Source organism: Cynocephalus volans, chromosome 7 (genome assembly GCF_027409185.1).
Source record: "Cynocephalus volans isolate mCynVol1 chromosome 7, mCynVol1.pri, whole genome shotgun sequence".
NCBI classification, from domain to species: domain Eukaryota; kingdom Metazoa; phylum Chordata; class Mammalia; order Dermoptera; family Cynocephalidae; genus Cynocephalus; species Cynocephalus volans.
The window spans coordinates 86052953-86078916 of record NC_084466.1 but is presented as its reverse complement, the minus strand read 5'-3'; positions in this window follow the sequence as shown (position 1 = coordinate 86078916).

Sequence of the window (25964 nt, the reverse complement as noted above, 5' to 3'; positions counted from 1 at the left end):
AGAATAAACCACAGTTTATTTCACCGTAAAGGGAGGAGAGACAGCCAGCATTTCACTTTCACGGATCCCTTGGCACCCCCTCTCCTCAGCCCCCGGGCTGGGCGAGCATCTCTCAGTCCTAATGGGACATCAGGAGTGAACTCCCCCCCGGGGCTGGGTAGCTCATGCACACACTCCACACTCGTAATGAGTTTAAAACGTGTGGCTGCATCTTGAGAAAGAACAGACCTTGACATAATATCCGTTATCAGACGTAGGTAATTGACACAGAGACAGGCTGCGCTTTACACTGGCCTGTAATGAATCTGCTCCGGTGACCTCGGAGCCTGCACTTCTGAGCAATCCAGGACTCCAGTCGCGATTCCGTGTCAACTACTTCAGGAGAAGTGAATTACGAATGAGGTACTAATGAAGTATTTCATCACCTGTTTACTCTCAGTGATCAGTGGTTCTCCTTTAATTCACCAGAAACACATTTTTTTTTGGAAGCTACTGTCAGCTGGAATGGCCTCTTATTTGAAGTGGTTATAAAGTAACACATACCTGAGGGAACCTGGCTCTTTGTACATGCTTCTGGTTCTGCAGAAAAAAAGAGAGAGAGAAAGAAAACAAAACAGAGCAAAACAAAAATCAAGGCTCACTAAATAGAGAGAGAAGGTTAAATACTCATGATTTCTCCCATTAGTATGTTTTACTTCTTAATAAGGACCACGAATAATAATCCATCAGAGATAAGTCTGTGTAATTTAGAATCATTATTGAAGCAAGAAGGATTATGTAATTTCAGAATCTTTACTTAAATAATAGGATCATAACAGAAATATCAGAAGAACTGGGTTCGGATCCCAGCTCTTACCTCACTTCATCTTTAATTTCCTTATCTGTAAAATGAAGATGCAAATGATTTACCATTGGATTGTGGCAAAAATAATAAGACAAAATTAGAAAATGGTTTTGCATTGTCAGGCACCAGGTAAAGTGGTCATAAATCCCATTTCCTTTCTTTTCCATTTTAACAGCTGTTTACATTCAATCCAATCTCTTTTCAATCAACAGATATTTGTGTTGTAGGGAATAGAGAAATATCATTAAATGATTATAATAACCAAAGAGCTATAACATAAGGTAGGATAAACAAGCAATTTCTTTAAGAATTTTATTTCCTGTGTATTTAAGCTTCAGATTTATTTTCTTTTTCCATTCTTCATTCATTTTCATGTAAAAATATTATATATTACATTTCATAAAATCTAATTTTATAAATCCTAGTTTCTAATCCTGATGTAATTCACCTCTCACAAAATTTCAGTGGCTTAGTTTTCTAGCACACAGAATCTAAATTTTACCCGGTTAGTGTAGCTGCCTCCATTTACTAACTGTATTAGCAGACACTAAAGTTACAAGAGACAGAAACCACATCAAACCAGCTTAAAGTAGAAAATACATTGGCTCCCTTAACTAAGAGAGCAAATCTGCCTTGGGCATGGTGGCATTCAGAAATGCAAATGGTTTCATTAGCAATCTTTCTCTTCTCTATCTCCAGACTCGGCTTTCAATTTTCTTGGCTTCATTTCACTTCATTCATGGGGTTTCTCCAGAGGCGGCAAAGTTGCCCATGGGCAGTCTTGGATTACAATATCCCATAAGCTAGCAAATTCAGAGAAAAAAAATCGTCTTTTTCCAGGAAATTCTAGTAAAAGCCTTTGGAAGGTTGCTTTGGATCCAGTTGGGTCATGTGCCCATCACTGTGCAGGGCTGATGGAGACCTCTAACAAACCAAGCTAAGAGGCATGGCCACGCCTGTGGCTGAAGGAAAGACGTCAAGCACAGAAGACACATAAAATGGTATTTTATTTTTACCAAAAAGACACGCTGTGTTACAGGGTAGTTTTAACAAGTGTGCAATGACTGAAGGTAGCACAGTCCACCATGCCTCTCCTCCTTTCAGCTCTGGCCCAGGACTTTGGCTGACTGGGCGCAGGCACTTTCTTACTTGAACAAAACTTGCCAGGGATAGGGTGGGGTGGTCCTGGCTACCTTCACTCAGCATGTCCAGACTCTCCCTCCCTGCTGTGCTCCTGCAACCTAGACTTTTACAATCTGCCAGATCCTGATCTTCCTGGTTGCTATCCTCATGCCTCTTTACACTGCTGATCTTGCACCTCTCTGATCAATGACTTATTTGAACTCTTAAGCTGATTACTGAACATGGCTGACTTTATCAGGCCACCTGATCCCCACTACCCTACTCACCTCCACTTGTCCCATCTTGCCTGATTTCTGAGAAACCTTTATATACTTTCCCAAAACTGCTCCATTGTATTTCTTCCTGCTGTCCCACATGAGCACACGGTAGGCAGCAAAAAGTGGGTCCAAAGACAAAGAGACTATTATCTAAAATAGTCTCCTTTTTTTTTTTTTTTTTTTTTTTTTGGCCTAAGTTATTTTGAGTTTATTTTCTGTCACTTTCAAGAAATAGTCTAAACTAATACTGTTCAATTTCTAGTTCCATTAATTTATTCATTATTTTCTAAAAAGCCCACCTATTTCTTGATTACTGGACTTTCATATTACTTAAGGAGAAACTATGGGCCATCATATCATTTAAAGGGTACCATAGCAAAGTGGAAAATGATATGGATTTAGATTTAGAAGACGTGGATCAAGAACTGACACTAGCACTTTGAACGAGATGACCTCTTGCAGATCACTTCACCTTAGAAAACCTATGTATCAGTAAAATGGGATACCATCCTCAGCAGATTGTCGTGAGACTTGGATTAGATATTGCATGTCTGCCAATCGCAAGCATTTTTCAAATGCATATTTCAATTTTTATACTATTACTATTTATTTCACATCCTTGACTTTTTGTGGTGGTCCAGTTTTGCTCTTCAACCAAATAGACATTATTTGAGAGAAAATGCCATAAGTTATGTATTGCATACTCGTAGAATAGCCTTAGGAACATAGTAGACGCTAAGTAAGTATTTATTTCATGCTTGGCTCTAAAATATAACTTAAGGAGGAATATTTGGCAGTTTTGATTTTTTAAATTTGAATGAATGTTGACCCTGTTTTCAGTATAAGCTAACTCAAAGTCAAATCATATCATTTAGGCATAATTAGAATAGATGAATAAATTCCATCTATGTAGAACTGGCTAAAAGGATCTGTTAATTATCTCTCTTTTGAAGAAAGGGAGGGAAAAAAGGGAAGAGGCAGGGCGATTGCCCTATGGAAATAATCACCGAGTATGTCATTACAGAACAGGGAATGCCTTATGGGCCGGAAATTCATCTGGATTTAATACACAGATTCGATTCACCCCACCGTCTCTCCTTTGCCATGTGAAGCAGAGAAAACCCGTGTGGGGGGTGAGAGGAGCGTGAGCGATAGGCAGACACACAGAAAGGGACATCAGCGACATCTGAAAACATCATCCCAACTAGCGAAAGCCTTGTTCCAGTTGTCCTTGAACTTGAACTTCTTTTTTGTCTTCTGTTCCATGGGTCCACCCCAACATTTTGGTAATGAATCCCCATATTTAGTTAATTTGAGCTGGATAAAAGTAGGCCTTGATAAGTAGTGTGATAATGCCACGATGAACATAGGAAACACATAGAAATCTCATGATTATTCATCTAGGAAGGAAAATAAAATATTAGGTTCATGATGAGATAGAATGAAGATGAAAAAGGAGATGGAGATTTTATTTCTGTGGAGAGTGGACACTTACCGGAGGAAAAAATAAGTAACTCCACGCACTAGAAGAAACTAGTTTCTTTACTAATAACAGATTGCAGTGGTTGCGTCCAAATTCCCGAGCTGGACTCTGTGGTCTGAACCAAATCCCAGCGCTGCGACAGAATAGCTGTTAGCGCTGTTGCTAGAATGCAGCACCCATCCCACAGAGCTGCAGTGATGACTAAATGCAGAAAAGGACCTAGCGTGCCTAGAGCAGTGACCAGCATATGGTAAATTCAGTAACAGCTATTGTTTCTGTTACTGTGCAGGGGTTTTCGCAGAGTCGGGGTTAGCTGTCTGCTCTTGAAAACAGAATACCCTAGACTAGACTAATGTAGACTAATTTCAATCCGCTCGAGCTGCTCTGCTATCAGATCAGCTAAGCCTGAACTTCATTCCTCCTCTGAGCGACTGGCCCGGCAGCGCCTCCCGCACTGCGTGGAACTGACTCAGTCGGAGCCCTTGATTGACAGCAGCCACTCAGCTGGAGCCCTTGACTGACTTCAGCCACTCAGTCGGAGCCCTTGATTGACAGCAGCCACTCAGTCGGAGCCCTTGATTGACAGCAGCCACTCAGCCCCATCGCTGCTGTCTGCTGTCTTCCACCTGGCACACTCTTCGCCCGTGCATTGACCTTCGAAATCCCCAGTGCTGCATCATCACCAGACACTGAGCAAATTGGGTGCTGTGCTAACCTTGACTCAGCTGTGAGATATACATCAACCATTATATATGAGGTAGATTTTCATCAAAGTAAAACAAGACAAAGTGAAAAACACTTTCATGTTCAATTATGACCCCAAGTTCCAATTAATGGAAGACTCCATTGTATAAACGGTCCAGCTAGTGATCTTATTCATTTACTTATCAGTCCGTCTTTATTTATATCTATCTATCAACCTATCAGTCTTTAAATCTGCGTATCGTTTCCTACCCATGTTAGTCCCCAAGTATTGCATCCGACTCTGTTTAGAAAGAGTATCCACTGTGTGTACCAGCAATGTCCCAAATTATTTCTACATGAATGTGGACTCTTTTCACTGCTTATCAAGTACTAAACAGAGTTTGGAGAGGATTGTAAAGAAGATTCAAATAATCACTCCCTTTTACTAGTTGTTAGCATTTCTGGTAAAAGACTTGGTGCAGTAGAATACTGCAGTTAGGAATAAAATAAAATTTAGGGCCTGTCTGTAGATTTCATTTAATTATATTACTGCTTCCATCAGGAACACTGGAAATTAGGTGTTGGCTAGAGAATCTGAATCACAAAGAATAAATTCTAAATAAAAGGGCTTTTAAAAACTCTAATTTAATGTCTTGGTTGAAAGATGCTAAAAATAAAATAAAATAAAAACTAGGCTCTTTCAGGGGAAACATTAAAATATCCTCTAGCCAGCAAAAGTACTCTTTGAAATATGCCAATTACACAGCTTTTATATTTATTTTTAAAATATTTGTTTCTTCTAAAAGTAAACAACGCAATCGTTTAAAAAATACTTTTTACTCTCTAATGGCTTTGTAGTTCCCTTTCTATTTACTTATGCATAATGGTGAGACCTTACTCTGACAATCATTTTCAACTTACTCTTAGATTCAACTGGGAGAATACTCCCTAAAGAGATGAGCACAGGCTGTGGCTTGAAAATAAATGGTGACATTTTAACTTAGTTTATTTTTTATTTTATTTTTGTCTCATTTTAACATAGTGCCATACTGATAGACTTTTTCCTAAGTTATATAAAATATAAATCTTTACCCCATTTTTAAACAATTTTAACACCTAACAGGATGCCAAAAACTCCTCTCTTATCTTTACTAGGTCATTAGTTCATTCTTGAAAGTCAATAGAGAAATAAATTCTAAAAGCAATAGATTTATAGTTGTAATATGTGGGTTCTGTCAGTTTCACCTCCATGCCCTAAAAAATTAATTTTGGTGGCTTTCAGATTTCTTATCCCCAACCCTGCCCTATGTAAATGAACTGGGCTAGATGCATAATTGACAACTTTTCAACACCTACAATTTTAACATCTTTTTTTCCCATTGATAACTACATTTTTAAGTATGTTTTGTGGTTAAAGTCTTACTGTTATCAAACATACTTATCTACCGTCTTATTAATCAGTAATAGATGCAAGTCTAGTTACCTATCTAACTAATGAGGGCTTCCTGTGAGGATTAAATCATCATTACTACCAGACTTAGCTGGTATAACTTTAGTCAAAAGTAAAATGTCTTAATATTTTAAGTAGTCTGAACTGCATTAGCACTGACAGTGCTTAGAAACTTTGTTCCAATTTCACATTTGGAATGACTTCACCAGATTCTTTTGCTCACAACCAACTTGATAAAGCATCATTATGTCTTCAGAGTATAATCCTGCCAGATCGACTTTTTAGAATGAAGCATATTTAGGCTATGCCATCGGTTGTAGCAAGGATCACATACAGAGTTTCAAGTATTTTTTCCTTTCCATGGGTTCACTGTGGTATTGCTCTGTAGAATTTCAAAACGAGCACAGCATATCAAGAATCAACCCCATTTATGGAACACCTTTAGACTACACACTGGGGAACATACACGGTGACATGCTGTCCTGTCGTCTTTGTGCTCTTACACACTATTTAGGCAAACAAGATATATTCACATTTAAAATAACCTCATAATACAGCACAACAGATTGTCAGGGACCATTAATACAGTGATTGCAATGAATTCTGAAGAGTTAGAGGCTGCTGAGAGTTCTGAGTGATTAGGGAAACCTTCATGAACAAGACAGAATCAAATCGCCAAGAAGGATGTTTATGATTTGGATTGGCTGGGGAAGGAAGAGAATCAAAGTAATTTTTCAGGGACAGAAGACATGTTTTTTTGCTTGAACTAGCATTTAGAAGGAGTTAGACCTAAGGATATTTACATAAGAAAGTGGCAACCAGCTAGTGGTGGTACTTTGTTACTCAGATTGTATGCAAAAGTCCACTGAGCAAAGGAAAACGTTTGCAAGAGTATTCCTTAGAGGGAAGGTGACTCTCCCTTTTGCATTTATTAGGACGATAGCAGAAGGAAGGAACTGATGAGCACATAAAGGGAAGAATTGTGAGTCCAGGGATTTTTTATCACAGAGACCAACAGTAAGTAGAACAGTTTTCTGACAGTGGCCGAGGAGAAGCATGAAAGGAAATTTATATGAAAATTCTGGTGTATTTCCCAGATGTTTCTGCGTCTAGACAGTCAGTGAACAGGGATGAATATCGTTAGCCTTACTTAATGTAGCAAAAATCTCCCCCTTTAAAGTGTCTGCCTAGACTTCCAGAGTGGGTGTTACCTAGGACCGATATTCAAAGCATGACTCAAACAAGAGGAAGCTAACATGAATTTATGTATTTTCTGTGTTTTGTTTTTATAAGGCCAGCTGATAGTTCCCTTGGTGTCAAGACTTTTTAGAAAGGGAAAAAATAAGAAAATGAAAAGCAAAAAAAAGTTTATCTGATTCTGTGGCCTGAACAGAATGCCTAGTGTCAAAGGCTTTTTAAAAATTTTTTTAAATTCAACTTTCTTTGCATTTTCCTGTGACAATAGGACAGTGTTGCTTCCTATTTCCTAGTTCTCATGTGGAGTTTAGTTGAATTCCAGCATAGCAGAGACGTCAGGAGTTCAGTTAGTCCAACCTTTAGCTACAGAAGGGTGATGGAGCCCACTGAGTATTTTTAGGGAGCAAATAACCTCATCTGAAAGCCAAAAAGCTCTCTGTAGTGATCTTGAAAATGCAAGACTGGCACAACCTGGTCAGAGAAGGGATGTGTGGGTGCAGAGTCCAGCTCCACCTCCACTCATGGAAATCAGTGCCGCCTGTGCAGAGCGGCAGAGGACTTCTGTGACCATTGAGGAATACAATACTTTTCTTTGATTTATTGTAGTTAAAAAACAATTTAAAAGGAAAAAAAATTATTTCTAAGAAGGGCAGAGTTGAATTAGTTGGAGGAAAATTGAAGCCTGAGGAAAGGTGCAATACCGCTGTTGCATCTTTGGAAACCCAGCAGAGAATTCTGGTAACTCTTGCATTTAAATGTCCACCCAGGGGCTTATAAGAAGCTGCTTTCTTAAGGGTTCTGTTTAAGGAAGTATCAGCACATCTGATATTTGCTCAGAGGTGCTCACATATTGAAAACATTTCCTTAAGATAGAGAGCCCACTACCTAAAATACCGAAATGTAACATAGGTGTGTTAATTAACTTTAGCACTTTACAAAGTGGCTTTCTAGCGTCTACAGTGCTTGGCTCTAAGAGTCAAACTCTTTTGGGTACATCTGAGTCAAGTGGTTATTAAACTAAAGCCGATCAGTGATGCTTATTTATATAGTGTGAGCTACATTTTTCTAAAAAAGTTACATTTGGTGTTGTCATAGAAGAAGTCGACATAAACAAATTGACACAGAAAATAAAATCAATATAATAATTCCAACTTTTAACAAACTGCCTTTTAGGATTGTAGCATTATGAGAATCTGTATGGTAGATTAGAGCATTTGCTCTCCAGGTTCTCCTCCTATTCTAAGAAGGTATAAATCTGTAACTTCAGGAATAGATCGGCATTTCTCAACTAAAATCTCCCTAACTGAAATGCTTGGCGAGAGAAAGGATTTTTTGATGTATATTTTTAAATGATAACTTTTATCCCCCACCTCCACCCCCACCGCATTTACAATTTAGTGATGGTTGTAAGGGTGTCATCCCAACTTGGGACCAAAACTTGCTGGACTTAGATGATATCTAAGAAAACTTCCATCAATTAAGAACAATTTAGCTTTCTTTTGCATTTATTCATGTTTTGAATACTTCATAATGTTGTAACATTGTAATGGTTTCTAAAGTTTCTTCTGATATTTGACGATTCTATTCATTTTTTTATACATGACACTTTAAAGAACAAAAACATACAAATCTTTTAGGTTTTATAAGTTTCATTGTGAATCTCTCCTGACAAATTTTCACTTTGAAAGACTGCTTTATTATTTTATTTTTTAAATTTTTATTTATTTATTTTTTTTGTCTTTTTCGTGACCTGCACTCAGCCAGTGAGTGCACCGGCCATTCCTATAGAGGATCCGAACCCGCGATGCGAGCGTCGCTGCGCTCCCAGCGCCGCACTCTCCTGAGTGTGCCACGGGCTCGGCCCTGAAAGACTGATTTATAACCTATCAATTTTATTTTATTTTATGAACAGGTAATTAAGTTGTTAAAATTATGTAGCAGTCATTATCTTTATTTCTAACAACAATTGAGGATCACTGAGAAATAATGTAGAAGTATTCTGCATTTTTTCAATGGTCTCAACCACCATTCTTCGTAACCATCTTCTGACTGACATGGCAGAACTGACCCAAATCTGATACCCTGACTAGAACTAGTATTGCACTTGGGCAATTGATAAAAAGGTTTGTGTGTGGTCAAAATAACTGAGATTCTTGTTAAAAAAAAATAATGCTGACTTGAGTCATCAGCATCGACTTCAAGTAGGGATTTTACACCAGCTTGCTTCCTCTGTTTCATGCAGAGAGAATGAGGAATAGTAGGCGGTGGTACCCGAGGCTTGCTTGGGTCTACTTTCTCTCCCTGAGCTCCAGCCTCAGGAGGCTTCAGAGTTCAAAAACCACCCCATGTCATCCCTAGTGCCATTTCTTAACTGAAAGTCTCTCCCCAAATACTTTATATCATAAGGTCATTTTAAAAATGCGGGTGAATACGAAAAGCTCCTGACTGTTAGTTACAGAAACTGCACACAAAAAAGCATAGGGACTTATTTCCAAATTTATACTTAGTAATTACATTACTTTATTTATTCATTATGTGATATTAAGAAATCCTTAAATAGAAATGTAATATTAAAACACAACCACAATCCTTAATCCTAATTTCTATCGTGTGAAAATGTTGTGAGAGCACACAAGAAAATGTATATAGAACGAGGGTAGTAGATCATCCTAGGAATTCTTTAAACAGTTGAATAAGTATAAATGTATTACTATGTACAAATATTTTATTCCCAGCATGATGATGGTATTAGGCCTTCAGTAACTGTTGAACTGCAAACGTATAATGTTGTTGTTATTGATTGTTTTTAGTCCAAAAGCCCAGACCTTTTCCTAGTTCTGCCAACAGTCAATTCAAGATTTCTTTTTACCTTTGCCAGGAGAATTCCCTTTACCTCTGTTCTGATTTGGATTCTGTTTCCCTGATCCTGTGACTTTCTCTGCCTAGGATTATTTTCAGTTTAGGGGAAGACGTTTTCCAGAGTTCCCTGAGAAATTACTTGGCAGGTCAATATTTTGAGAACTCACATGTCTGAAAATGTCTTTATTATACTTATTCTTGATTTATGGCTAGCTAGTTGTAACATCTAAATTCCCTAAGCATTCTGAAGGTTTTGTTTCATTGTCTTCTAACTCACCGTACTACTGCTGAGATATGTAATATCATTCTGGTTATTCACTCTTTTTAGGTGATCTGGTTTTTCACCCGTGGACACGTTTAGACTTTTTGGACTATCTAACTCTTAGCTCACACCCAAGAACCCTCCCCATGTTTGCTAATCACTAGCAACATGCAAACTAACAAAAAGCTTCCGTTTCTTATTTCTAAAATGTATATCAGAATAAAAACTGCATTGAAATAGTAAATTGTGAAATTTTGTGCCTTGATGAGAATGCCATTTTCTTTTTAGTTAAACAAAAGTATCATCAGACCTGTGGCTTTATCCCCATAAACTAAAGGGATTTGTAGTGAGCTGCTAGTCCCGCATCCGTTTCTTAGTTCTTGTTCCCTTTGAACCTTTCTTCAAGCTTGAAATTCATCACTCCAGCAATATCTGAATTTTCTCCTGTTTTGTTTCTTATAGTTCCCTAGTTCTCCCCTTCTCCCTCTATTTTTTCCCGGCCACCTTGGGTTGTCCCTAGTTCCTGAAGGTGGATGTGCCTTTGGGTTCTGTGCAGGGTGTTCGCCTGTACTTTGTGATATTTGTATCGTAAGAGGCCTTCTTTAATTTTAGGATATCAAATGTCACCATCATGATTGTAACTTTGGGATATATCTTTAGTCTTAACCTATTTTATAAGTAGTCCCAGATTTCCACCAATATTGTCCCCAGTGTAGGATACTGAATTGAAATCTTTGAGTAGGGATCGGCAAGCATTTTCTATGAATGGCCAGATAGTAAATACTTTGGGCTTTGTAGGACATACAGTCTGTGTCACAAATACTCACCTCTGCTATTGCAGTGCAGGCATAGCCATAGGCAATACATAGCAAATGAGGACGGCTGTGTTCCAATCAAACTTTAGTTACAAAACTGGCAGTAAATCCCACTGTACCCCTGAGCTGTAGTTTGCCAACCCCTGGCCTAGAAACTTGAGCTATGTCTTAAATTTCGCACTAAGTAGCAGTAGATCTTAGGGAAAATCGTTTAACTCAGTGTCACAAAAGTACTGCATTAGAAATTATTTCTTTTGACTAGAATTTTTTTCTGTCTCTCACCTGCTACCTTATGGGCCTGCTGAACTCCTATTTGTTTTTTAGACCCAGCTCAAATATCATCTCTTTTGTGAACCTTCCTTTGTTCATACATTCAGGATTATGTATTAAGTACTAGGTACTCAATACCCATTGCTTGTCAGAATTAGCTACAGCTTCTTTTATTCCTACGTAGCATTTCTTCAAGAGTCAATTAAAACCCTCTTAGTGCTGTACTATAATTGTGTTTTATGTGTCTTTCTTCATCCCTTGCCTCGGAGCTTACCTTTACAGACTCAGTGCCTACTGAAGGAACGGCTGTGTAATTTATGCTCAATAGTTATTTGTGAAACATTTGTGCAGTGTAATGACCCACATGTTCCTTAAATTATTATCCAGCTTAAAAATAAATTTTATTGTTTTAGTTAGACATGTTTTAAACCAAATTCACCTCCTTTCTTCCCATATTGGTTTCTCCCCTGTTAATGGCATCCACAGTCTTAATTACTCAGGGCTCAGAATAAACTCTGTCTGCATGTGGTTAAAGATGAGTCAGACAGATATGGACTTGATGCCTGGCTCTGCCACTGACTCAATATGGGCTCTTTGGTACATTATTAACCTCTCTAGGACTCAGTTTCCCCATCTGCAAAAGGGGTATTATAATATATGCAGCCCAAAGTTTTTGTGGACCTTAAATAAATCTTGTGTTCTAAATGTGTAGCTGACACTCTGCAAGTGTTTCCTGTTATCTCCTACTGTACTCATTCTAACATTCCTGGTAGCATGATCTTCGCAAACTTTTCATTAAGACTCATTTTTTTTCTTTAACTTTTACGGTTTGTAGTTAAGCTACCTGAGTGTCTTTATCCCTAACACATGACATGCCTGGAAAATTCAATGGGAGCTAATTCCTTTTGGAGACGTATAGTCTCTATTTAATACTCAAGTACAATATGTTGGACTAAATTTTATAGCCTAGAATTAGTTTATAATTAAGTGATACTGTTTAATTGGATGTGACCCTTTTTAAAAACCACGTGTTTCTTCTATAGAAGGGAAATATTTATCTGCTTTATATTTTTAGATGTATTGGAAAAACTCCAATATGCTCTGGCCTACTGTCTCTTAAATGCACATAAATATTTTGCACAGCTTTTGACTTTCAATAAATTGGCCAATGATATTATAAATAAACATTTTTAATGAAAATTTTTTTACTTTTCATTTTAAAACAGAAGCCTGCACGTAGCTGTTAACTTAGTGTTTGTGTCTTCTCAGTAGTTCTACACAGCACAAACTTCTGTGCATACTCCAAGCTGTGTTCCTTAAACTTGGATCCTAAACATATATTTTCCTATGCCTGTTCTTCAATTCTGGTCTAGAATAGAACTTTAATTTTCAGTAAATTTTTGTGAATTTGTATTATTTTTTAAACTAGATTGTAAGTTCTATGTATGAAGTAAAATTAATTAACATTTTTATTCTCACACAACCTGGTATAGTTATGCCCATTACAGACATGTTTTATTATTTTTTCCTCACTCTGTATTAATGTAATATAAATTATAATTAACAAAGCTGATCAAGTTTACATGAACCCTGTCACATAGACTAACTGAACAAATGTTTCTTGATTCCAAACTATAAAATGTTAGTTTTAGAGCTGTTCATTTTCTTTGAGGAGAAATCAGGAAGTGAAATATACATATGAGTAGCATTCTCTGAGTGTATAAACCCTGAGCACATACATATTCACTTAAACCATATGATATTATATTATGCCTTACAAACCCCATACTTATTTTACAAATATCTGCATAGTAATTGAGGTGGCAATATGGGCAACATGTCCTATAACTCACCTTCTTTGAAAGGTATTATCTCTAATTGAAAAATCATTATGGCTATTATTTATTTTTGCAGCTCTTTAGGAACTAAGCTACTAATACTGGGTATAGGAATTTTAAATAGAAATACGAAAGCAAATGTTTCTTGGAAAATATATCAGACTTAACATGTAATAAATATTGTAAAAAATAAAATCTGACACATAGCAACGAGCAAAACAATAAAAAGTGTATGAATCAACCTTTGTCCACCAGCTCCACCATATGGCATTGTGAGAATTTACAGTTTATATTCAAAGGGAAACAGATCTTACCAATAGTTAAAAATACTTGCTCCGTGGTGAATTCAATGCTCTATGGCAAAAATTAATTTAAAGTGATAAGAAACACTCAACATTTTATGAATAATTAATGTGCATCTCTTAATCTTGCTCTAAGTTTAAGAGGTCCTAAAAATGTAATATTTTTTTCCTGGAAAAACATAGGTTAAGGTAAACTAACCTTGAATTTTAAACCTAAACATTTGCAGAATGCTTTGCAATGGCATTTGCAGCTTACGATGTTGCATTAGAGTCCACGATTTGCTTTATTTTATCCAATAAAATTTATACAATAGTCTTATTATCTATTTTATTTAATAGTCTTGTATCTCCACACAAAGCACATCATTTCGAAAGTATATGAAGATATGAAAACTTATGGCCATTACTTATAAATCTAAGAAGCCTTTGAAAATTGAACAAATTATCTCTTCCATTTGACTTTCTGTCCCCTCACACCCCTTTGATCTTTTTCCTTAATTTGAATCATACAACTTTTGGTTTTTGTTTTTCTGGAGGGTGGGTGGGGTCATATAACCTTTTCTCTCTTTTTTTTTTGGTGGGGATTTTAAATTTTTTTTTATTTAATTTTTTAATTTTTATTTTTTAAGTAAATTTTACTGTGTGTATTTAAGATATACAACCTGATGTTATGGGACACATATATGTAGTAAAAATGCTACTATAGTGAAGCAAATTAACATAGCCATCATCTCACTTAGTTACCCTTTTGTTTTTTTTTGTTTTGTTATGTTTTGTGGCATGAGTAGTAACAAAGCTAGGAAAAGAGGTGGGGGTTGGTGCTCCAGGCTACCTGGTTTCTGTGTTGCACCCCAGATGTGAGATCGGTGTCTTTTAGGTCTATTTGGTCTAATCTGTAAAAGATGTGATTGGACTTGCTTAACTTAGGTGGCTACCCCTGAGATAATCAACTATAGCCAGGCAGAGAGAGAGTCACATGTGCTCACATACACCAAGGAAGGCAGTTAGTAGGCAAACTACCAGGGTTCTTCAACACCTAAGTGGTGTAGATCTACAAAAAACAAAGATGGGTCTAGAAGGTAGTGGAGCTAAAGTAAGATGTCACTTCCAATCCTACTTCATCCAGATTAGTTACTAAAATAAGACAACCATAAATTAACCAGATAATTATCATTAACCAGATAATAAAACATTTCTAGCCCAATAGATTTAAGTCAAAACATATTTATAGATTTTTTTTTTCTTTTCTTTTTTTTCTGACTGGTAAGGAGATCACAACCCTCAGAACAGTGTGGTCCACACCACGCTCAGCCAGTGAGCGCACCGGCCATCTCTATATAGGATCTGAACCCGCAGCCTCAGCGCTCCCAGTGCCGCACTCTCCCGAGTGAGCCAAAGGGCCAGCCCATATATTTATAGATTTTAGATGACAAATTATGCATCGTGGAAGAATTACAAACTTCTCAGTGTGAATGTAGTCTTTTAATGGGCATTACACAGGAATAGCTAGCTAAATGAGAGGAAAGCATAGATCAAAAAGCTTGGTCACATTTGGTCACATCCCACTAGGTGCTGAAGGAAGTGAGAAGAAATAAGACAACATTCTTGTCTGAAAAGACTTTCTTATAGCAGCACCTCTGGAAGATTTTACCTGTTGCCATCAGTAATTTACTCACTATGACCTTGACAGTAAAGTATGGTCAGCAGGCAATGGACCAACACATTTCTGTGGGAATTATTGAATCTCAAGAATGTACAGCTAATACATTAGCATGTATGTACTTCCTAAATATCATTTATATCTTGAGGGCAATTTCTCAATAACAAAATAATTACAACTGTCCTTTACTGAGTTTTATTGCATGCTAGTCCTATATCTGCTTTATATGCACTAACATATTTAAGGTTTACAACAACACTATAAAGTAGGTATTATTATATTATCTTCTTATAGATTGTGAAAACAAGACATGAAGGAATTAAGTAACAGACCTAAGATCACACATCTAGGAGTGATTTAAATCCAGTTGGTCTAATTTTAGAGCCCACACAAGTGAATTTTTCTACAAAAGCATATTCACTAAACAACACAATAAACAAACTAGATCTAACAGACATATAGAGAACACACTGTACACAACAAAGACAGTATACACATTCTTTTCAAGTGCACAAGAAACATTTTCCAGGATAGACCATGTGTTAGGTCACAAGTTAAGTCATTGGAAAAGATACATATTGTGCAAAGTATCTTCCCCAACCACAACAAGATGAAATTAGAAATGAATAACAGAAATAAAACTAGAAAATTTATAAACCTGTCAAAATTAATCAACATACTCTTGAACAACTAATGGATCAAAGAAGAAATCACAAGGGAAATTAGAAAAGACTTACAGACAACTGAAAATGAAAACACAGTGCACCAAAATCTACAGGACACAGTGAAAGCAGTGCTGAGGGAGAAATTTATAGCCATAAATATTTGCATTAAAAAACAGGAAAGAACTCAAATCAATAACCGTACTTCACAACTTAAAGAACTAAAAAAAGAAGAACAGTCTAATCTCAAAGAGAGCAAAAGGAAAGAAATAATAAGGATCAGAGAAGAGATAAATGAAACAAGAGAACAGAAAATTAATAGAGAAAATCTAGTAGAAGAAAATTAGTAGAAGAAAACTACCTCAACCTGATAAGAGCCATAAATAAAAAACCCACAATGAACATCCCGCTCAGTGTAGAAATCCTGAAAGATTTTTCTCTAAGATGAGTAACAAGGCAAGGATGCCCACATATGCCACTCCTATTCATAATAATACTGGAAGTTTAAGCTAGAACAATTAGGCAGGAAAAAGAAATAAAAGGTATCCAAATTGGAAAAATATATGCAAAATTAACTGTGTAGGCAGATAATATAATCTTATATGTAGAAAACCCTAAAGATTCTACAAAAAAAACCTGCTAGAACTAATGAATGAATTCAGCAAAGTAGCAGAATACAAAGTCAACACACAAAAGTCAATTGCATTTCTATGCACTAACAATGAACAGTCTGAAAAGGGAATTACAGAAATAATTCTATTTACAGTAGCACCAAAAAGAATAAAATACTTGAGAATTAACCTAACCAAGGAGGTGAAAGATGTATATAATAAAAAGTACAAAATATTGCTGAAAGAAATTAAAGAAGACATAAATAAATGGAAATACATCTGATGTCCATGGATTGGAATACTCAATATTGTTAAGATAACTCAATATCATTAGGATTTTCACTTCATTTCAAAATTGACTACAAAGTTATATTAATCAAAACAGTATGTTACTGGCATAAAGACAAACATATAAACCAAAGGAATACAATAGACATCCCAGAAACAAACCCTCTCATTCACAAGTATGTCAAATAATTTTGACAAGGTTGTAAGGTCATTCAATGGGGAAAGAACGGTATTTTCAACAAATGATGCTGGAAAAAGTGAAGATCCATGTGCAAAAGAATGAAGTGAGACCCTTATTTAATGCCCCATACAAAAATTAATTCAAAATGAATCAAAGACCGAACTAAAAGACCTAAAACTATAAAACTCTTAGAAAAAAACATAAGGCAAAAGATTCATGTCATTGGATTTGGCCATGATTTCCTGGATATGAAACCAAAGGCACAGGCAACAGAAGAAAAAATAGATAAATTGGCCTTCATAAAAATTTAAAGATTTTGTGCATCAAAAAGCACTATTAGAGTAAAAAGGAATCCCATGGAATGTGATAAAATATTTGCAAATCATATATCTGAGAAGTGATTACTATCCAAAATACATACAGAGCTATCTGTAGTCATTTGCTCCCATGTTCACTGCAGCTCTATTTACAACAGCCAGACTACAGAACCAGCCTAAATGTCCATCGATGGATGACTGGCTGAGGAAAACGTGGTATATATACACAATGGAATGCTACTCAGCCATTGAAATTCTGCCATTTACAGCAATATGGATGAACCTGGAGAAAATTATGTTAAGTGAAATAAGCCAGACACAGAAAAGAAAAAATACCAGATGTCCTCACTCATAACTGGGGGTGAGGGAGGGAGCGAGGGACGGAGGGAGGGCGGAAGGAAGGAAAGAAGGAAGGAAGGAAGGAAAGAAGGAAGGAAGGAAGGAAGGAAGGAAGGAAGGAAGGAAGGAAGGAAGGAAGGAAGGAAGGAAGGAAGGAAGGAGAGAAAGAAAGAAAAAGACCACAGTAGTGAATTGAACTTTCAAAAGGAGTGAACAAACCTAAGGATACTAGTGATGGCAGGGAAGGAGGAAAGAGGGTTGGGGAGTGATAGGCTGGGTGGAGGGCATAGGGAAAGATTGCACCTTGTAATGATGAATATACTACTAATAAGATAATATAAAGACAATTCGAAACACTGAACCAAAAAATACCGAACAACCCAATTCAGAAATGAGCAAGGACTTGAGTAGGCACTTCTCCAAAGAAGATATATAAATGGCCAATACACACATGAAAGAGGTTCAACATCATCAGTCATTACTAATCATTAGGAAAATGCAAATCAAAACTGCAGTAAGACACCAGACCATGCCCATTCGGATGGCTACTGTCAAAAAGGCAGAAAACAGCAAGCGTTCGTGGGAGCTTGTGCACTGTGGGTGTGATTGTAAAATGGTACAGACACTGTGAAAACCAGTGTGGTGGCGCCTCCAAAATGTAAAGATAGACTTACCGTATGATTCAGCAATTCCACTTCTGGAGATATACCCCAAAGGACTGATGCTTGTAACATCCGTGCTCATAGCAGCATTGTTCACAATATCTAAAATGTAGAAGCTGCCCAAGTGCCCATCAACTGATGAAAGAAAAAAGCAAAATGTGGTGTACACGTTCAAAGGAATCTTATTCGGCATTAAAAAGGAAGTAAATTCTGAAATTCGCTATGATGAGGATGAATCCTGAGGAGTTATGCTAAGTGAGATAAGCTAGTCACAAAAAGAAAATATTGTGTGATTCCACATTATGTGAGGTACTCAGAGTAGTCAAAATCAAGATGAAAACAGTTATGGAGCTGGCTGGTCGTGATGGCAGCACAACATTATGAGTGCATTTAATAGCACCGCACTGTACACTTAAAAATGGTTAAGATGGTAAATTTTATGTTATGTGTATTTTAACACAATAAAAATTGATTTAAGAAGTTTGGAATTTTTTGAAAAAAGCATATTTAAGGTTTATACTGAGAGAAGAATTACGCCTTCCCCAACATCACTAAAAAAATATACTCAGCGCAGAGATTCAATTGCAATAAAATTCAAATTGAAGTAAATTTTCAATACCTTCTGCATGCCTTGTTCCGTGTCACATACATATGAAGATTAACATTTCTCACATTCAAGAATCCCAGACTCCTAACTGGCTGATAGCACTAGCCAAGAATCTAGATGAAAGAATTGCACAGAAGCAGTGTTTAATTATTGTTTGTCCCATTAAGTTATAGTAACAGCAGTGCCATGCTGAGCACCTGCTCAGTCAGTTGGATTTCCTACATCATCTGGTTTAACCTTCCAACCATCCCCCTTTACGGGTGAGGAAATGGGACAGCAGGAGTTTCCTTAGAAAAGCTCAGGTCCCAAATTAGGTTGTGGTGAAGCGGCTTTCATACCCAATTTTCCAGTTTTGTTTTGTTTTAATTTTAAGGCTTATGCTTTTTCTGTTACACCAAATGACACCCTTAGAAAATTAATCAATCTTCATGCATTTACTCTCATCTCACCAGATGCATAGTAAACTGTAGGTTACTGCCATATTCCAATAAAATGTGTCCTCATAGAGAGGGCAATTATCACTGGGTATTGAAGGCGCGTGGCTGGCTCATCTGAGATATTGTTGGATGGATACCCTTCACGTCACTCACATCACAAGATGTTACTTGCCCTGCAAATGTGTGGTTATCCTATTGCAGATTTTTCTAAGCAGTTGGTAATAATCTCTGCAGAATTAAAATGCAATTTCTCCTGACTTTTCCTCCAGAGATTTCCATCAACATTCTACACCGTCAAAGGACAAAGAAGGATAACCCACCCAGAACTCACTTTGCTTGTAAATAGCACAATCAATGGTCTCCTTGAATGGGTGAGAACTACGTGTGTGTGCATGTGTGTAAACTTGTCACAGGCTTACAAGCCTCTCTCTCTCTATCTCTCTGTGTGTGTGTGTGTGTGTGTGTGTGTGTGTGTGTGTGTGTGTGTGTGTGTGTGTGTGTGTGTGTGTGTGTGTGTGTGTTAGAAACAATTCACTGTATTTCTTTTTTGAAAAGAGTTCTGGGTACTCCTTGCCAAGGCTTTAGCGTTTTTATCTTGAACCAAAGTAACTGTGGCCTCTCACACAGGTTTGCAGGAGGTCCAAATACTTAATTACAATCCATTATCCACTTTCATTATCTTTCCTCCTGCCTGAATTAGCTCAGGATTGGCAGGTATTCTACTTTCATACAATTTTTCATTTTCTCTAATGACATCATTTTATCATCAACTTTTTGAGATTTACGGTACATCGAAGTTTTATACTTTCAGAGAAGCACTTCGTTGTAGAAGCACCTTAATTTTTTCCAGCTTAAAATTTAACTCTTGCTTTACCTTATATTTGCATTTCACAAAGTATTTGATTTCTTAAAATATATTTAAAATATCATTTCCTGGGCCGAGCCCGTGGCGCACTCGGGAGAGTGCGGCGCTAGGAGCACAGCAACGCTCCCGCCGCGGGTTCGGATCCTATATAGGACTGGCCGGTTCACTCACTGGCTGAGTGCCGGCCACGAAAAAAGAAAAAAATATATATATATATATGTGTATATATATATATATATATAATTTCCTGAAACTAATTTGAAAATGTCTGCTCTACCCATTCTAATTTGGATATTCTAGAAATGGGAATACTGTGCTAAGTTTTATGCCTCTTTATATACAATAATAAATACTCCATAGCGGAAAATGCAGTCTAGATATCAAAGAGATGCCTGTAAATACTCTTACCAGATGTTAACACTGACTCCTGTCTAGAAAGATTTGTTTTGCACTAGCTTTGAGGTCATCCAACTCCACTGCCATGCACTCCTTCCAGGGTGCTTCAACCTGCTGTGAAAATGTTCATCTCAAAGATTCTTCACTCAAATGACCTCAGTCTTGATATGTATCTACAAGGAATGTTATCTTATCTGAGAATTACACTTAAATTTGCTTGATATGACCTTTCCTAAGAAAACTTTGTTGGCTAGTACTCGATATGTTATTATATTCAGGCACTAATTCACCTTTTCACCATGATGTGTTTTGAAGTATTTGCCCTGATATGTTAAGCAGCATCGTGTTTTTATTTGAAGAGTATTCTAGCATTCCTTCCTTGAGAATCCTTCAGGGTAATGAGTGGTTAATATTTTGAGACAGTGTGTTCCCATAGACGGATGCAAACATATTAAGAATAGAGAACTGTGAAAAATTTGCATGTGTATGTGTATGTACAAACACACACAAAAAATATATAAGAATTGAGAAAGAAGAATGCATGCATGAAAATAATATTCATTAAACTCAGATTGCAGACCACAGTGATATACTAACATGTGGATAGCATAAAAAGTAAGCCTTCTGGGGAGTCCCCTCCACGTTTGTAAATAGTTGTTACAGTATCATTTAAGGAAAACTCTTGTTAAGTTGCAGAAAGCAAATTGTATTTCATTTCAATTTTAATGTTTAATTGCTCAAATATTTCAGCCTTAGAGATAATCTATAACAAAGGGAATCAGTTCCCTTTTCATGAAAATATTACAGCTTTGAGCAGAATTCACATATGCCTATAGATTCTATACATGCTTTTGTTTTAATCATCTGTGGGTCATGCTGTGTGCCTGCCACACACGACACTAGGTGTTGTCCCTTCCCAGGCTTCAGGCATCACTCCTGCTACAGCAGACTTCTTTCATATTCTCTCAGGACCAAGCGCACAACAGAAACTCATAAAGTTGTTTTCCAAGAGCTGACTTAAGCACAAAATTCAGGGAACAAGTAACCACCCACCAGACTTATTTTATTATTCTGCTTGCATGGAACACAGATCTTTCTTAGAACTTTAGCAGGTAGCCTTCATCACAATTTACATGCACTCAGGAAAAGCTGACAAAATGTCTGTCTGCAGCAACAGGTTTTCTTCAAACTCTTCTGAATCCTTCAGTCAAGACCAAGCTGGGACACATTTAAAAGTAGCTGATGTCTGCAGCATCTTTTTACAATCAAGCTGACTTTTCTCTTCAACCTGTCCAGTTTCTTCAGCAGACGTACAGAGAGAAACTCACTCCTCATTCTGTTTAATTCACTAAGGCCTTGTGAAGTAATTCCGTGTAATCAGATAAACAGTGTCACAAACAGAAATGAATAGTCATAATTCCTGACTATGTTATCTATCTAGGATCATATTTACAGATTTTTTTCCCCTCTGAGCATTATTCCCTAGTTTTCTTGTTTTTTCATTTTGTTTCATTTTGTTTTGTTTACAGCAAAACCAAATCTACACTCTAGATGAAGTTCACTTTGCTTATTTTGTGAATTTTATCAATGTTAAATATGTACACTCACCCTCCCTAATTTTGACTTAATTTGGAAAAAAAATAGAAATTATTAAAGTGATTGAAAACTTAAAATCAACACATCACTATTCAGAGATAATAATTGTTGCATTTTGGAACAGTAATTCTATTATTTTTCTGTCTATTCATATCCACATAAACATGTAAGCATTTGATGATATATTCTTTAACCATTAAATTAATAATTTTTACAGCTAATGGAGTGGAGAATTATGCATGATAAAGTAAGTAAAGAGATAATGATAGAAAACTACACTTGATAAGATACCGTTGTTTATGTAAAAATGTATATATGTGTATAATACAAGAGTTTTATCTGAGTGCTTTACATGTTACATCATGATCATTTTCCTAACACCTCAGATTATTCTTCAGTTGCATAGTATGTCATTTTTTGCATGTACTGCCAGTTATTCATCCATTCCTTAGTCAACACTTGTGCGCTTCCAAACATTTGCACTATTATATCTATCTTTGACATCAAGATTCTTATACTTAGATCATCTGGATTCTGAGATATGAACTTGTCAGGCTAAAAATTAAAAACATTTAAAAATTTTGAAACACACTGCCAATGTGTTTCGAGACAGGATTTTCCAAATTATCATAATTACAATAACTCCATACACTTCTGAATATGTTGATTATATTTTTTTCTTATTTCATAGGTTAAAATATTTTATGCATGTACTTTACATTCTGATTATTACAAATCAGTTGCACATTATTCGATTTTGTATTGATTTGCCATTTGTATGAAATTTGCTAATTAACCTCTATTCATTTTATTAGTGCTTCCAATTAGTTTTTTCATTTTTGTTTATAAAAACTTATTATACATTACAGTAATTAATACTTTATCTGGCATTTGTACAGCAAATTATTTTTTTAGCTCTAACAATTTGTATTTTTTGCCTTAAGGGTGTTAAAAGTAACATTGATATTTTCCTCTGTCATCACAATTCTTTTCAATATATTGATGATTTAGTATTATATTTGTGTTTTTGTAAATGGGAATAATGATTGGGTTTCTCCAAATACTCTGAATGATTAGATGAGCTTCCCAGTACCATTAATCAAATAATTCATTTCCCCATTAGTTTGATATGTTTTCTTTATCTCGTGCCCACACACACATGCATACACACGCATGTGCACACACATAGACTCACATACAGAAAGAAAGAGAGACAGAGAGAGAAGGGCTGCATTCTTCCATTCTTCCATCTGTTGAAGCTAGCAACAGAACCAGTGTTTAAATTTAAATATTATTGTCCTCCCCCATCCTTGGTCTCAGAGCGGAGCACCAGCCCCCGTGGCCCTACCCGCCAAAGTGAGACCAGCAGACCCGCATTGCAGAGGCAACACCTCCCCCATCCTTGGTCCCAAGGGGAGTGGCAGCCCCAGCAGCCTGACCCACCAAGGTAAGTGCAACAGAACCGCACTGCAGAGGCGACCCCTCCCCAACCATTGGACTAGGAGAGGAGCACTAGCTCACATGGCTCAAGCTGCCAAGGTGAGCCCAGCAGACCCACGCAGCACTGGGGCTCATTCTGTGACCACAAATTCTGGAAGAGGACCCAGGATGTTTTAACATAAGCACCACCACACCTACTGTCAAGCAAAGACAACTCACCACCACAGTAGCAACCAGGGCCACTCCACAGCCAAACTCAGTGTAACAGAAGAAGCAAGCCCTGTGCCAAATGACCAAACATCAATGAAAAAAAACTAGAACTACAAATAAACAAGAAGAAATGACGCCACTGAAAGAAAACAGTAACGTTCCAATCTCACACTCAATTGAACAGGGAATCCTTGAAATATCTGAAAAAGAATTCTGTGCAATGACCTTATGAAAACTTGAAGAAATAAAAGAAGACTCAGTTAGAGAACACAATGAAACACACACAAAAAATCTAGAATATGAAGGAAGAAATCTACAAAGAGATTAATACCTTAAAAAAGAATGTAGCAGAACTTATAGAAATGAAAAATTCACTCAATGAAATAAAAAACACAACTGAGAGCTTGAGCACTAGGGTAGAGCAAGCAGAAGAAAGAATTTCAGATCTGGAAGATGATCTTTTTGAAATAACTCAGGCAGACCAAAAAAAAAAAAAAAAGGAAAAAAGAATTAAAAATAATGAGGAAAATCTAAGAGAGATAGCAGACAACCTCAAGCACTCCTATCATCAGAATTGTGGGTATTCCAGAAGGGGAGAAGAAAGGAAAAGGTATTGAAAACCTATTCAAGGAAATAGTAACAGTAAACTTCCCAGGTGTGGGGTGAGATACAGACCTTCAGATCCAGGAAGCTCAAAGGTGCCCAAACAGATTCAATCCAGAAAGATCTTCCCAAGACACATTATAGTTAAATTTGTAAAACTCAAAGACAAAGAGAGAATTCTAAAAGTAGAAAGAGAAAAGTGTCAGGTCACTTATAGGGGAACCCCCATCAGACTAACAGCAGACTTCTCAACTGAAATCCTACAGGCCAGAGGAAAGTTGAATGATATATTCAAAATACAAAAAGAAAAAAATTTGCCAGCCAAGAATTCTTTACCCAGCAAGGCTCTCCTCTCAGAAATGAGAGAGAAATAGAGTATTTCCCAGACAAACAAAAGTTGTGGGAGTTCATCACCACACAACCAGCCCTGCAAGAAATTATCAAGGGAGTCATTAACCTGGAATCTGAATAATGGTGACCACTATCACAAATACACAAGGAAGAGAAAAACCCACTGTTAAAACAAAAATGCCAGCAAGGAAAAGAAAGAAGCTAAATCATCCCACCTTATATTTCAAACTAACACTGAAGAAGAGAAATAAAAGGGGAAATAATGATCAAAAGATATTTAAACCATTTAAACAAGAAGCAATTAAATGACAGAAATTAAGCAAAATTTATCAATAACTACCTTAAACATGAGTGGACCTAAATCTCCATCCAAAAGACACAGACTGACTGATTGGATTAAAAAGTTAGACCCAAGTATATGCTGTCTTGTCTTCAAGAGACCCACATCTCCTGTAGAGACACACATAGACTAAAAGTGAAGGGATGAAAAAGATATGCCATGCAAATGGAAAACTAAAATGAGCAGCAGTAGCTATTCTTATATCAGATGAAATAGATTTTATATCAAAAAACATAAAAAATGACTAAGAAGGCCAGTATAAAATGATAAAAGGATCTATCCTGCTGGAAGACATAAAAGTCACAAACATATATGCACCCAATACTGGAGCACCCAGATAAATAAAGCAAACACTCTTAGACCTACTGAAAGAAATAGGCCCTAATACATTGATAGTGGATGATCTGAATAACCCTCTCTCAGTATGGAACAAATCTTCCAGACAACAAGTCAACAAAGAGACATAGTATTTAATCTATACCTTAGACCTGGACCAGTAGGACCTGTCAGATATATACAGAGCATTTCACCCAACAACTAAAGAATAAACGTTCTTCTCATCAGCTCATGGAATATTCTCCAGGACAGACCACATAATAGGCTACAAATCTAGCCTCAGCAAATTTAAAATAATTGAAATCATTCCCAGTATCTTTTCAGATAGCAATGGACTAAAATTGGAGATTAGTAATAAGTAAAACTCTGGAAATTATAAAAATGCATGGAAACTAAATAATAGGCTCCTGAATGGTCTATGAGTCCAAGAAGAAATTAAACAGAAAATAAATAATTTCTGGAAACTAATGAAAATAAAGGTATATAATACCAAAACCTGTGGGATGCTACAAAAGAAATACTAAGAGACAAATTTATTGCAATAAATGCTCACATCAAATGGACAGAAAGACTTCTAATAAACGACCTAACACTATGCTTCAAAGAACTAGAAAAACAACAATAATACAAACCTAAGTGTAGTAGATGGAAGAAGTAAT